This window comes from Carcharodon carcharias, chromosome 4 (assembly GCF_017639515.1).
Source record: "Carcharodon carcharias isolate sCarCar2 chromosome 4, sCarCar2.pri, whole genome shotgun sequence".
Lineage (NCBI taxonomy): Eukaryota > Metazoa > Chordata > Chondrichthyes > Lamniformes > Lamnidae > Carcharodon > Carcharodon carcharias.
Genome location: NC_054470.1, coordinates 66,576,113 through 66,592,256, shown reverse-complemented (window position 1 = coordinate 66,592,256; position 16,144 = coordinate 66,576,113).

Sequence of the window (16,144 nt, the reverse complement as noted above, 5' to 3'; positions counted from 1 at the left end):
ATATCGTATAAGACTGGAAAACTCTCCTTTCTAGTGCTGAGACAAACAGCCGACACATGCTGTGAAAACTCAAAGTTTAAGAACAGCTCAGATTTCCCACTTACACAGAAAATAAATTCTCATCTGCAAGCCAGGTTATCCTTATTGATGGAAGGCATGGACGGGTCATTTTGGGGTGTGGGACATTTCATGAATGGATCCACAGTGCTGTGGTATCTGCAAATAATCCTGTGCTCTTTGGAGGAGCTAGACTGCTTCCTTGTCATTTGATTGGATTTCACATCCAAAATACTGCAGCTGGAAATAGTAGCAGACAATAGCAACTCACTTGAAAGATGAAATCTAATTGGCTGAGGGGTGTTGCCCAGAGCGAAGCCAGCTCTCTTATAGATTCCCGTGTTGGCATTTGACCTTACACAATCATTCACAGGTAGGGTGAGGTGTCGGGGGCCAGCACAGTACCACATCAGAGAAACACTGTACCTTTTAAAATGCAAAAACAACATAGAGTTGAAAGCAAAATTTAAAAAAAAAAAATGTGTGGTTCAAGAGTATGACTGAAACCTATTGCACTGTACAGCTACGATGAAGGCAGGCTGGACAGTGACTGACTGACCTTCAATTTCCAACACTGTGCTTTGCTATTATTGTTTCATTCTGTACTGACCACAGATCTGTTTTAATCTGTAATCTGCTTTTAATTGAGCTCTCTACCAAAACTCTGGACCTTTTTGGAAACTGTTTCTGGTGGGCTGGCTGGAAGATCAGAAATGAACCTAAACTTCACTGAACAACACCCTGCAGATTCTTTGATGCTCAGTGATCTTATTATCTTTGAAAACCTCTTTTTCGAAGTCAGTTATTCCTGCGGTCCTTACACAGTATAGACTGGCTGGTACAGGATCCTTTAAAAGCACAACCTTGGCCTTATATTTTTGACTACAGTCTTATTTGAATCATCGGGAGGAGTGTTGTGATTAGCTTTTGAGTGTGCAATATTGAAATTTTGATGACTGGCCAGCCATGCTGGGGGGCAAGGCTCCCCAGCTGTGGCACAATGCTCAGAAAACTAACCGAGTGTCTCAGGTGCACCCATTCAAGTTCTGTGTTTTTTTTCCCCACTTGTCAATAGCATGCCCCAGAATCTGATGGGGAAAGTAACAGCAAGTTTAATGTGCCCATCATTATTAATGCAGCAATTTGTGGTGAGGAAGAGACACACCACGAATTGTGAATCACCACAAGTTGCTGGACAATTTGTGCCATTCTGCTGTCAGAGAGCTCGCCCTCAAACTCCTTGTGAGCATTCAGGACTTGTTGGATTAATGCTGTCAATATGAATTAAACTCACCGCAGACGGTTCGGGGTGCTACTTCAAAGTAAAAGGACACTGCTAATAATTTGATTTGTGCTCCTGATAGGCCATTTAACCTTGGAGACCCAGAAAGGGAATAATTGAAACCATGGAAACGCACTCCTCTAGGTTAGTAAATAGTTCTTAGAGGATGCTTCATTTTCCTTTTATCCTTAGTGCCCCTTCCATTCCCTTTTATTTCTCTCTCATCCAATCATTCTTTGTCTCTTTATTTATTTCTGTATTTAATTTCACTCCAGTTTACCCTATTCCCTTCATTTTGTTTGTTCTGTTTATCTCTTTATCCTTAAATTTCACCCCATAGTTCACCAAGGCCCCACATGCCCTTTTGAGCATTATCAATTCATTTGCAAGATGCTCCACTCCAGCAAGTTCTGGGCCAATAAGAATTATTGTTCATTTAGAGTTTTCAGAAACATTGATGATATTGTTTAAGAATTTGGTGGCTGACCGTCCAGGATTGGAGCCTCACCTGAATGGAGATCATGGCACAGAATTGATGTTCTACTGCTAGAGCCCTATCTGTGACCCACAGTCCCACCCAGTGAGGTTTCACACTGATTCAGAGCATCAGAAAAATACCCTTAATGCAACATACCCAAACGAACGTTTTGATATTTGCACATGTTTTGTCCTATCTATTTATGAATAAGGAGCAGTAAATGTATTTCAAAAATTGCTTGAGAAAAATGTACAACAAGCAGCATATGAATGTGTTGTGGTATTTTATACTTTATATATAATTCATTTCATTTGTCACTCTGAAGGTCAGAACCTCTTTCTGATTTATTTATTGCTCAAGCAGCTGTTTGTAAAATAAAAAAAATAAAATGAAACCTTTTCAACTTTTATTTGCTGCTATAGGGTGTGTTAATACTTTTTTCACTGCATTTCCGTCAATATTGTCAGCTCAGAGTAGATCACCATCAGGGACTGCAGGGACTGTTCATTGGTATCCCTGGATCTGGAGTGCAGTTTCTGTTGTTTGCTGCAGCATAGACATGACTCGCATTTATATAGCACTGTTCACAACAAGCAGACATGTCAAAGTGCTTTACAACCAATGAAGTACATTTGAAGTGTAGTCACTGTTGTAATGTGGGAAATATGGCAGCCAATATGTGCACAGCAAACTCCCACAAACAGCACTGCAATAATGACCAGGTAACCTTTTTTTTAGTGTGATGTTGGTTGAGGAATAAATCCTGGTCAGGACACCAGGGCTAATTCTCCTGCTTTTCTTCAAAATAGTGCCATGCATTCTTCTACATCCACCTGAGCAGGCATTTAGGGCCTCAGTTTGACATCTCATCTGAAAGACAGCACTTCTGACAATGCAGCACCCCCTCAGTACTGCACTGGAGTGTCAGCCTTCATTTTTGTGCTCAAGCCCTGGAGAGGTACTTGAACCATTGCTGTAATACTGTAAATTTACTGCTGCGTATATGATTTGACTCACCAGAGGTAAAAGTATTCCACATCTAACTGACACCAAAACAAACCTCAATCTAACTGTTTATTTATCTATTCTTAAATGTGGAATCCATAGTTGCTGTGAGAAGTCATGCAGCCCCCTTCAAATGGCAATAAAAATCAAGAACATGTTGTGGGTCCAGGGTCATGTGTGAGCCAAACCAGGTAAAGTTTGACAAGTTTCTTCCTGCAAAGTACAAAAGTGAACCAATCTGTAGTCATTTTACTTCCAGGCGCTACTCCACAGAGTAGTAGATTTATTGAAATAATCTTCATAGCTTTCACATGATTTGTACTCACAGAATCTGGGTTGCTGATCCTGTACTAAAGCCATTAGACTACTCTGCTGCATTTACCAACTGTTATCCGAAACTTGCTTAAGGTGCAATTAACTTTGTTCTTTACTCCTCAAACCTCTTGTTCTCAGTTATTTATATTTGCCCTACATCCCACAGTGGATTTACAGGTGGTAAATTTCCAGGGAGGGAAGAGGTTTCTTTCCCTCTATATACTGTAGCTACATCAAAATGGCCACTGAAATCCCTAATAATTGACATAAAGCACTGAAGTAAGAGGATGCGAGTGGGAGACCCCCTCTAGAAATGTCCCTCCACAGTGTCCCCTTAGGGTACAAGTACTTCCTTTGTTTTATTTTCGTTTTGCATATTCTAACTTCCTCAAATTCTTTTCTCTAGTTACAGTTGTAATTTCTCTACTTGACTTGTCCTTGCTGGAGCTGTTGTCAACTGGCACCACACAGGGAGATTTGCCTCACTGTCCAGACTCCACTGACTAAATCCTGGACAAGTTAACATTCATCATGGTCAGGCTAATCAGCTGATGCTGAGCACAATGTCTGAAAAGCACCTTATGGCCATCCCTCATTGTGACCCGCAGAAATATCAGTCCACTCAATAACGAAAGTAACTCACCCTAAACAGCCCAATGCTCAGCAGCTGTTCTCCCATCAGTCTGTGCTCACTGACATAACCCAACAATGCCTTGAATTTAAAATTTGCATCCTTCTGTTCAAATCCCTTGATGGTCTAACCCGTCCTTATCTCTTATCTCCTCCAGTCCTACAAACCTTCAAGATATCCATACTCCAATTCTGGCCTCTTGAGGATTCCAAACTTCATCACCCAATGGTGCCTTCAACACCAAGGCACCCCCCCCCCCCACTCCCACCATTTTTCTCCCTTTCTAGATCTCTCCTCCTTTAAGACGTTCCTTAAAACCTACCTCTTGGTCACCTGTTCTAATATCTCCTAGTGTAGTTTGGTGTTAATCTTGGTCAATAATGCTCCAGTGAAATCCCTTGGGACATTTTATTACATTGTTATATAAATCCAATGTGTTGTTTGTTGACTTATGGCAGATAGTCTCACAGTTTTTTTGTGCTGACCTCCCATCAGACATTCACGTCCCATGTACAACACCCTCTTTCTAAGAAAGAACAGCCTAGAAATTCACTCAAACCTGAAAATAGGCACATAATGGATCGGCGCCTGCTGCAAGCACCTGATCACGTCGTCCGAGGCGCCATGTGAAATTGGTGCTGGTACCTCATTATCATGAGCCAGATATGCAACCAGCACTACTCGTGCTATTTATTGGATGCATGCCTGTTTGGGGCAGTTGGCTGTAAACTGGGCATTTTTGATGCCATTTAAACAAGTCAGCATATTTTAAAGGGGGGTTCACTCTAGCAGACAGAAAACCCTCCAGGCAACACTGTTGTCTCCAGTGGGAAAAGGAGATCAATGTCAGCAACTTAGCTTCAAGGACATAGTTGCAATGTAGAAAACAAGTTCAATGATCTTAGAGTTGTCACGGTAAGAGTACTAGTCTTTCAGTCGCTGCTCACACTTCCACCCTCACTTCTCAATCCTCCACTCCCCTGCTTCCCCTCACTCTTCATAATTACTGCACCACATTTAATCCATCTCTTGATCCCCTTGCTCCATGATTGCAACTTTTTCTTCCACGCACCTCACATCTTACACAATACATTCTAACTCATTCTCTAAATGTCTCACAAGACTGCCACTAACAGATTCCCTTTTTTCTTGCTTTAAAGAGTCAGCCACAACTCCCAACTGGAGGACGCTGAAGCCACCTGCTCACCCTCTCCCCCATGGAAGAAGGTTTGAGTGTCATCATGGCCAGGAGCAGAACCATGATCATGGCACGTGGCAATGCTGGAGGAGACATTGTGCAGGATTTCTTTGCTCTGTTTCCTCTCTGTTTCATGCTTCTATCTTGCCCCAAGGCATGCTTCATGACAAACTGCAACTGCTTTCATCTCCTTTGTTCTTTGAAGGCAGATAGAGCCTTGGTTTAATGTCTCATTGGGGAAACAACATTTCTGACAGTTCAGTGCTCCATCAGTATTGCACTGAAGAGTTACCTAGAATATGGGCTATGATTCAGAGATGAGTACGACTGATGCAAGTCTGGTACCATTAAGATAGAAGGTCAGTATCGAGGCTGCAGTATAACTCAGACTCATTACACTTTGTTCAACAATGTTTGCTTTTAAGACATAAATTGAACTTGTATAAGATATTACTTAGGTCTCACCTGGTGTATTGCATCCAGTTCTGGGTGCCACACATGAGGAAGGTTGTGAAGGCATTGGAGAGGGTACAGAGAAGATTCACAAGGATGATTCCAAGGATGAAGAAATGTAGCTATGGTGATAGTTTGGAGAGGTTGGGACTCATTTCCTTGCAGAAAAGAAGGCTGAGAGGAGACTTGATTCAAGATCCTGAGGGGTATGGACAGAGTAAATAGTGATAAACTGTTCCCACTCAAGAGAACATCAAGAACTAGAGGGCACAGATTCAAAATAATTGGCAAAAAGATCAAATGTGATGTGAGGAAAAATGTTTTCATCCAGAGGGTGGTTGGAGTCTGGAACAAACTTCCTGAGAAGGTGGTGAAGGCAGATTCAGTTGAGGTATTCAAAGGGGAATTGGATTGCTACTTGAAAAGAGAGAATGTGCAAGGTTACAGGGATAAGGCAGGGAAGTGGATTTAGGTGGAATGATCTTTCAGAGAGCCAGTGCAGACTCGATGGGCTAAATAGCCTCCTTCTGCACTGTAAGGATACTGAGATACTGTGAAATTTATAATCAGGTAAGACAATCAGTGAGATACTCTTCTTTCTGACGAAAGGATCAGCCTTCAAACAAACCATATTTGGGATCAGTTCTTGGAAACTGAGTGTTAGAGGAAAATTAAAAATGCTAAAAGAGAACACTAAGAATTTAAGGATAAACTGGAGAAGTTGGAATTGTTCTGCTAAGAGGAGAAAAAGCTAAGAGGAGGTTAGGTGGAGGCATTCAAAAGAATGAGGGGTCTAGACAGAATGGATAGAGAGAAACCAGTGACTGAAGGGTTGGTAACTAGGCTGAAAAGATTTGAAGCAATCGCCCAAAGAAATCGTGAGGAGGAAACTTTTTTATGCAACAGGTGATTACAAAAGAGGACAGCCATCCAGTGCCAAAAAAGGATAAATGATCGTCTCCTTTCCACCAGGGAAGTCACTCTTGTCATCATTCTCAACTCACACTCACAAACCCATCACACATCCACAGGGATCTCACTGACTGCCGTCCATGGTACCACTCAACACCCACACATACCAGGCATACTTATCATCTGGCCTGGAAGGTGTCCTATTTACACTCTCTCCATCTCTATTCATGCAGGCCAAGCTTGCACACAACAAAAGGGTTAGGTCACAGACTGGCGGAGGAATACCTGAAATCAAGATCCCCATGGACTTTGAAAACAGAGCCATCCAGCTGTGCTGATGGTGAGGTCAGCAGTGCTCTACCAAGTGAGGATCCAGCGGTGCAACATCCATCAGACACCATGCTGTGAGTGATGTGTCCTGTTTCACAGGTCACTAACATGCACGAATTATCTCTCCTTGCTTTCGCAGGCACATCTGGGAAACAGTTGCTGGAGTCCATGACCCAGGGCCTCCAATCAAGCCCTGAAGAAACCTCTGAAGAGGAATCTGAAGGCACCTTCATTGAAGACCCGTCACAGCGCACACCCACACCCTCCACCAATGCAGAGACACACACCTCGATGGCTTTAGAGTAGCCTCGGTGTCACAATCTGGTGAGCACATTGCATTGTCTGATCCACAGCAGGCAGCGGCAGGGACTTCCCAGGTGTCCGGCACTCAGAGGACTGCTGGAGGCCAGAGATTTATTGAGTCTGAGTTAGATGACAAGTCTCTGGACTTGATCATACTTCAGTTGCTGGAGCTGCAAAGGCAAGCTCGGGAACATCAGGAAGGGGTGTCCGCTGCACTCCTCAGATTGCAAAGCACAATGGATGAGTCTGTCCACCTTCGGTCTGAGGTGATAGCACCAGTATGCCAACATATCGAGATCAACACGGGTAGGATGGCGGCCACCATGGAGACCTTGGTCCAGGACTTCGCTCCTGCACTGCTGCATGGGCTAAACTCCATCACTAAAGCCATGGTTGGCCTCCAACAGTGTGTATGAGAGAGGGGTGGGGGGCGGGGGGCAGCTCGATATCACTCCAGCTACTCCTGCTCCTCAGGGAGTCAGCCAGGGGCCCTCAGGTACCCATAGGGAGGAAGATCAGCAGGTGTAGCCCCCTTGGGCCATTCACCTAGGTGACTCTGGGAGTGTCTGGCCCATCCAAATGCCCTCTTACTGTGACCTCAGCAGCTCCAGCTCCACAGGCCGAGGAGGATGCCACTGCCACACAGCAGGATCCCAAAAGCAGTCCGGGGCCCTCCAGGTCCCAGCCCTCCAGGTCCAAGCCCTCCAGATGATGCCTGCCAAGGTCATCACAGACAGGGCATAGCAGTCAGCAGGCTGCCTCCACCTCCACTGTGGATGCCCGGGAAGCACCAAGAAATAGCGGCAGGATTAGGAACGTTAAGAAGATGTAGTTTCACATTCTGGCCATGGGTGTTGATCACTTGTACATAATGTTCACTATTGTAAATAAACTCCCAAGAATGTTTCCCTGCCTATGGTTCCTTGTTCTGATGAGCAGTGTTCATGTCATTCAGATGTGAAACCTTTCTGCATAAGATAAAGGAAGGTATCTCAGTCCAGGGCTACTTCCCTAAGCTTTGTGCAGCCTTCAGACCAAAGTGATGGTCCAGCCTCCCACTCTATGGACACATTAGTGATGCCTGCACCTCGATGGTGCTTGTCATTACTGCCTCAATGTCGTGGGCAAGCACTTCAGAGTTCCGTCATTCTCTCTGTGTGCTCTCAGCTCCTTTAACGTGTGGCTGGCCCCCATCTCTTCAGCACCTGTGACCAGTGACGCTGTGCTCCTGAAGGGTGCTGAAGGCGGACAAAGGATCAGATGCTTCTTAAGTTTCATGGCTGCGTCTCTATGATATGACCCTGATCACAGAGCACAAGTGAGCTGCCCTCGGCCAGACAGGAGTCAGATATTCTCAGGGGCTATGTGAAGATCTATGGAGTGTCCTCACTGCATGTTGTCATCATCCTCCATGAATCTAGCAGCTATGAGGGCCTCCCGAGCGTGTCTGCCTTGTCTGGCCAGTGTGATGCCTCATCACAGGCATCCTCGCCTTCGAGGACCTCCTCACTCTCATCCCCTTTGACATCCTACTCATCGTAGGAGATGTCTGGCTCCTCCATCTCCTCCTCAGCCAGCTCCTCTCCCCATTGCAGCGCCAGGTTGTAAAGGACGCAGCAGACGATGATAATGTGTGACACCCTTTGTGGACTGTATTGCAGGGCTCTCCCAGACCGGTCCACTCACCGGAACATCATCTTCAGCATCCCAATGGTCTGCTCCACCAAGTTGAGAGCTGCTGCAGGAGCCACATTATGCCGTTGCTCTGTTGCAGTCTGAGGCCGTCGCGCGGGTGTCATCAGCAACATCATCTGCTGGTAGCCCTTGTCCCTGGGGAACCAACCCTGCAGCCTCTGTGGACCCTAGAAGATGTCAGGGACCTGTGACTGACTGAGAATGTAGGAGTTGTGGACATTCCCTGGAAACTGCAGGATGTGTTTGTGGTGGTTGCACACCAGCTGCACATTCCGCAAGTAGAAGCCCTTGCAGTTGACATACTTGATCGCTTGTTGTGATGGAGATCTAAGAAGCACGTGAGTGCAGTAGATGGCACCCTGCACCTGTGGGAAACCTGAGATCTGGGCAAATCCAACTGCTCTTGCATCAAGGCTCTCCTGGCCCCACACAAAGTTGTTTTGCCCTCATGAAGATGGCATCCGTGACCTCATGGATGCATTTGTAGGTGGAGGCTTGTGATATCCCACAGAGGTCACCTGTGGAGCCATGGAAGGAGCCACTAGTGTAAAAATGGAGTGTTGTGGTCACTTTCACAGCCAGTGGATACCCTCCATGTCTCCATGGCACCAAATCCTGCAGCAGCTGGCAGATGTGATTGGCCAGTTCCCCAGACATGCGCAGTCTTCAGCAACACTGGTTCTTGGTCATCTGCAGGAATGAGAGGTGGCATTTATAGACCTTGTGTCTAGCTAGATGCCAAATAGCAACGGCTCGCTCTGACTCTTCAGGGGCATGAGCGGGAGCCCCAACTGTCCCTTCTTCCTGTGGGTGCTGCTCCTCTCTCTGCCCAGCCAGGCACCTTCATTGCTCTCTTCTCCTTCTCCACTCTCTGTATGCCACGAGGTACACAGCTGGGTCACCAGGCTCATGCTCCTGATGTACTTCTCCTGCAGGATAAATGAGAGAGACACATGGGTTTGCATGGGAGTACTAAGAACCACTCTTGGTTAAGTCTTAACACTTCCTGAAGAGCGCTGGCCACCACTTGGATGGCCAGAGTTTAATGCGCTGTATGGCTGCCCGAAACCCCACCCACCTCTGCCTCACTCCACCTGACCGATTGGTGGCAGCTTTGCTCATTGGACTGCATGCTGTACTCTCAGCTCAGGTGCAGGCATTCTCCTAATCTGCACTGACAGGCTGCACTGTTCCCTTGAACCATGGGGGAGACTGGCCCAAACCTGAATGCTGACATTGCAAATGGGCTGTGAGCACCTCCACTAGTGACTGCTCCATGGCCAGCTTTAGCAAGAGATTGTACAACATGCCCAGTCGTCCAACTGTTCTGCAGTCCACTCAAACGCTCATTAGTTTGCAGTCTGTGCCTGAGTGATAAGAGGTTCAGGAGCACTTTCATGCCTCTGCCTTGCTCAAGTGAGCAGATAAGCTAGAGGCCCGACTCCAATCCTGTCACTGTGGCTGTGCCTGAACTGTCTCAGCTGCAGAGGAATGGTCACTTTATACAAAGTGTCCCTAATGCGTGGCTGCTTCCCTCCCCCACCGCCCCGCACTTTGTGCACTACCATTAATTGGACTGCAGTCCTTGCCACCTCCAACTTGCCCCCACCGCAGTGTAGAACCTTGACCCCCTCCCCAAACCCACCTCAACTGCAGTGCAACCCTTGTCCCAGCACCGTACTGTCTGCCAGTTGGGAAAAAGCGACTTGCCTGTGCCCTTGCCTGAATGCGCAGTGCCTCAACTTTGAAGTCCAATAGGCAACCTTGGTGAACGCTGCGCAGTGTTATTGTGCAGTCATCTCCAAGTTCCCATCCAAATGCAGCTCGCCAAGTGCACATCTTATAAATGCTGTTGTGAAAGGCGCCGGCATGCAATCACACCAATGTGCTGGGATGATCCAGCGTGGGCAGGATGATTCCAGCGAGCTGGGCTTATAATGATACGCAGACGTATTACAATGAGTTCCTGACATCTGACAGCGGGAAATGCGGCCCGCCATTGATGGGCAGAATGGATGGTTGCAAAATGGTTCCACCAACGGCGTGAAACCAATTTTTGGCCTTCTCGCCATATTTTCTGCTCACTCCGCCAAACACATCTGATGGCAGCATGCACGGAAAATTCCACCCATTGTGTCCCAGGAGGTATGCACAGGTCATATCATACTTGTCTGTAACTTGTCTTCAAGCGCTCAGTTTAACAGGGCAATGAGTCTAATCACACCCACTCTGGTGCAATGTGATGAAGTAAACATTCCCATATAACAATAGAATAAACAAAAAAGAAATGTCTTACAATTTACTTAGATGAGAGCGAGTGTGTAACTAAGGCAAGTAGAAATGAATAAAACCAATGAGCCATGGTTCTCTGCTAACTTGGGTCACCAACCTTCCTGGATTGCCTTGGAGGCTCCAGGAATGAAGGATTCATCTCCAGGACACAGCTGTGAGTGGCTCAGGAGGAAAATCAAAGACGGAATAAGAGCACTGCATTCTTCATTTTTGTTTGATGTAGAAATACTGGAAAAGGATTAAAGGTTAAAGAAGGAAAGCTTTAAATTGGGGTGGAGGGGTGGGGGCAGCGCAAGGGCGGGCGGGGTTTGGTGATAGCTGGAGATGCCAGTTATTGTGTTAAAACCTCCAGGAATATGAGCAACCAGAGTTGGCATTGCAAGTGCTGACTTGATGCTATTATGCTTCATTTGTTTATATTTAATGTTAGGGAACTGTTAGACTGGCTCAGATTGTTCTGCTGGATTTGCTTTACATGACTGCAATGGTGACAAATGAACCATAATCAAGTTAGATAGATACGGAGGCCAATTATCTCAGAGTATTTTAGCAAGGATTTTTTTCAAAGCTCCCTCCTTGACCATCTCTCTCCCTCCCCCAAATTGTTGAACTCTTGGTACACTGTCCTGTGGGAATGCATCCTCAGTCCCTTGCACAATCATATATCACAACACTTCACCAAACTGCACCATATTTCAAGAGAAATGCAGCAGTCCTACAGGCATTTGAAGGCAACAGTACAGCTTAAAACCCATGACATAAACACAAGAGGTGGGGACTAGAAAGAGTGTGGGAGATCCAAAAGTGCATGGATCCAACAACATGCGCGATTTCTTCAGCGCTGTCAAGATGATCTATGGCCCAAGCACTCAAGGGCCCACCCCACTGAGAACCAAGCATAGTCGGGAGCTCAAAGACAGGGCAGCAGTCAATGCTCACTGGGGAGAGCATTCTGAAGAACTCCTCAACTAAGACTTTGGGCGGAATCATATCAGGTTTGCACTAAGTGCGGTAGCGGGCGAGAGAAGGATGTTTTTTCCTGCTGGCTGCAATGGCTGCTCTCTATGCCGTAATGTCCCAATCCCGCCTCATTAATCATGCATTCCCGGAAAACACGCTGTGGCGGGTGGCCTCCAATTCATCCGCCACGCTGTCACCTCACTGCTTCCTCACACTGGGCGCCATATTTTAAGTGCAGCTGTGTACACACTTCTCAGTGCTTCCAGCCTAGAGCTGCTGCACAGAAGACATGGCCCCAAGAGGCAAGAAGACTGCAGCCCCCTGATTCAGTGATGCATCCCTGGGACACCTTCTGGACACCTTTGGAGCCCGCCGTGATGTCCTCTACGCCCACTCTGGCCACATGGGGCCCATCATCCTCACCACTCCGGCTTGGGAGGCGACGGCAGAGATCGTCAGTGCCAACACTGCACAGAAGAGGTTGGCCATCCAATGCAATCAACGTAGTTCTCTGCCTCACGGATGCACAACAGTGGCTCCAACCACAACTCAAGTTTCTGCAGCTGGTGACACTTCCTGCAGATGTGCTCATCTCAGACACATGGTGCATCCATGACTTCCCACATACCACAGGATGTACACTCCACTCGGCTGAGCTGAGCTGCCAAACTGTAACTTTAAAAACTATTTATTATAATTAAAATAAATAGAATAACATACCAGTTACTCACCAATCAGCTTTTTCCCCGGTACCAAAGTAAGAGCCAACTACTGGAGGCTGAAAAATGTAGAGAAAGAAAGGAGCATCTCCCTCACTGACCAACTTCTCACTTTACACTCTGTACACTCAAAGCATCACTCAGTGAAAACAAAACAGCCCTGAAGAAGGCCTGTTTTTATACTTTCTGATAAACAACTGATTCAAGCTTCTAAAAACCAGTTTAAGATAGCTACCTAGTTAACTAGCTGCAGCTGCCCTCAGAGAGCTTGTATACTACAGTTTTAAAGCTGGAATAAAATTAACTTCCCTTAACTTAAGGGGTAATTTTTTGTTTATTGCTAAATTAAAGAAAAAACTAGACTTTATACAGAAATTAACCCTTAAAACTCCCCCGCTCACCAGAATCAACAGCTCTCAGTGTAGAGTTGGAAAAGCCATTCAACAGCTATAAAGCAACAATGCCACTAGAGTAAATGGAATCCCTGCCAAAATTCTGAAACACGGTTGAGATATAGGCCTAGAACAGCTGCACAGTCTTGTCTCCCTCATCTCGGCAGAGAAGTGCATGCCAGGGGATCTCAGGGATATTGTGATTGTAATTATATTCAAGAAGGGAAAGAAGTTTGATTGCAGCAATGACCGAGGAGTCTCCCTGCTGCCTGTAACAGGGAAGATCAATGCAAGAATCCTTCTCAATTGCCTCCTCTCAGTGGCTGAAGAGCTCCTTCCAGGTTTGCAGTTCAATTTTCGTTCATCAAGACGCACCATAGACACAATCTTCACTGTGTGCCAAGTCCAAGAAAATTGCAAAGAATTGCACCAACTGCTGTACATGGCCTTTCTCGACCTCATGAAAGTCTTTGACTCTGTCAATTGAGAAGGCTTATCAAGTATCCTTCTCAAATTTAGCTGCCCTCGGAAATTTGTCCCCATCCCCTGTCTACTCCATGATGACATGCAAGCCATGATCCTCACCAAGGGAACCACCACAGATGCTATTGCATGAAGACTGGGGTTAAACAAGGCTATGCCATCACACAAACACCCTTCTCCATCTTCCTCGCTGCAACGCTGCACCTCACCTCCAGGAAATTACCCACAGGCATGGACATGTGGGAAACTGTTTGACCTCTAATGCCTTCAATCCAAAACTAAAATCACTCTGACCTCAGTCATAGAGCTTCAGTATGCAGATGACGCTTGTGTGTGTGCTCACTCAGAAACTGAACTCCAGGTCATTGTTGACTGCTTCTCTCAAGCATATGAGCACATGGGCCTTTCACTAAATACCCAGAAAACTAAGGTCCCCATCCAACCATTCCCACGGCAAAACACCTCCCTACATTCGATTAAAATCAATGGCGAAAGCCTGGAAATATGGACCATTTTCTGTATTGTGGGAGCATCCTCTCGATGAAGGACCTCTCAATGAAGGCAGATATAGATGGCAAAATTCATCATTGCCCCTAATGTGCCAACTCAGCCTTCGGCTGACTAAGGAAAAGAATATTTGAGAACCAATAGTCTCCAGCCCGAGTCTAAGTCTAACCGAGTCATGGTTTACTGGGTAGCTGTGATCCCCGCACTCCTGTATGCTTTGGAGACTTGGACAACCTAAAGCAGGCACTTCATAGCATTGGAGAAGTACATCAGCAATGCCTTCACAAGATCTTCCAAATCCCGTGGCAAGAGGGCCACTCCAGCAGCTTTGGCCTCTCCCAAGACAACATGCCCAGCATCGAGGCACTAATCACTCAAAACCAGCTCCACTGGGCAGGACATATTGCTTGTATGCCTGACACCAGACTCCTGAAGCAACGGCTCTACTTGGAACTCCGTCACAGCAGGAGACTTCTGGGAGGATAGTGGAAGCACTTTAGGAATGTCCTCAAAACATCCCTGATCAGATTAAACATCCTTGCCAACTCACAGAAGTAATAAGCAGGCAAGAGGAGAACCCTGAGTTAGGTAGTTGTCAGCAACTGGAGCGGATGAGAGGTGAACCCCAAGACCAGCAGTCAGCATTGTCTGGAGGGGAAAAAGGAGGACCCCAGACAGGCAGTCAGCAACACCCCGAGGAGCCAACAAGAGGAGGATCCTAAGGCAGACAATCAGCAGCACCTAGAGGAGTGGGTAAGCGGAGGATCCTAAGGCAGTCAGCAGCACCTCGAGGAGTGGACAAGAGGAGGACCCCAAGACAGGCAGTCAGTCCAGTCCAGTCTGTGGCTCCAGAGCAGACCACCTGTGTCCTGAGAAACATTTCGTGTGATGTCACGATAAAACAGATGATTGCTTCAAACCTCTTGTGGCCTGAACAAATGAAAGTGGGGACTGGGAGTTGGAGAGGTGATGGGCCTGCATGAACCAGTCTGGAATGGAAGCATATAAATTGGGGCCAAAGTTCAAGGCCTACACTTATTGGGGGCAGAATTTTGCCATCAGTGAGCAGGATGATGAGTGACTTGGAGGGAAACTTCTAGGTGGTGGTGTTCCCATCTATCTGCTGCCCTTGTCCTTCTACATGGTAGTTGTCGTGGGTTTGGAAGGTGCTGTCGAGGGAGTCTTGGTGAATTCCTGTAGATGGTACACACTGCTGCTACTGTGCGTCAATGGTGGAGGGAGTGAATGTTTGTGGATGTGGTGCCAATCAAGCGGGCTGCTTTGTCCTGGACGGTGTCAAGCTTCTTGAGTGTTGTGGGATCTGCACTCATCCAGGCAAGTGGGGAGTATTCCATCATACTCCTGACTTGAGCCTTGCAGATGGTGGACAGGCTTTGGGGAGTCAGGAGGTGGGTTACCCATCACACTATTCCTAGCCTCTGACCTGCTCTTGTAGCCACAGTATTTAAATGGCTAGTCCAGTTCAGTTTCTAGTCAATGGTAACCCCCAGGATGTTGATAGTGGGGGATTCAGTGATGATAATGCCATTAAACATCAAGGGGCAATGGTTGGATTCTCTCTAGTTGGAGATGGTCATTACCTGACACTTGTGTGGTGCAAATGTAACTTGCCATTTGTCAGCCCAAAACTGGATATTATCCAGATTTTGCTGCTTTTGGATATGGACTGCTTCAGTATCTGAGGAGTCGCGAATGGTGCTGAGCATTGTGCAATCATCAGTGAACATCCCCACTTCTGACCTTATGTTGGAAGGAAGGTCATTGATGGAGCAGCTGAGGACACTACCCTGAGGAACTCCTGCAGTGATGTACTGGAGCTGAGATGACTGACCTCCAACAACCACAACCATCTTCCTTTGTGCTAGGTATGGCTCCAACTAGGGGAGAGTTTTCCCCCTGATTCCCATTGACTCTGGTTTTGATCGGGCTCCTTGATGCCACACTTTGTAAATGCTGCCTTGATGTCAAGGGCAAGCACTCTCACTTCACATCTGGAGGTCAGCTGTTTTGTCCATGTTTGAACCAAAACTGTAATGAGGTCAGGAGCTGAGTGGCTCTGGCAGAACCGAAACTGGGCATCATTGCTAAACATGTGCCGCTTGATAGCACTG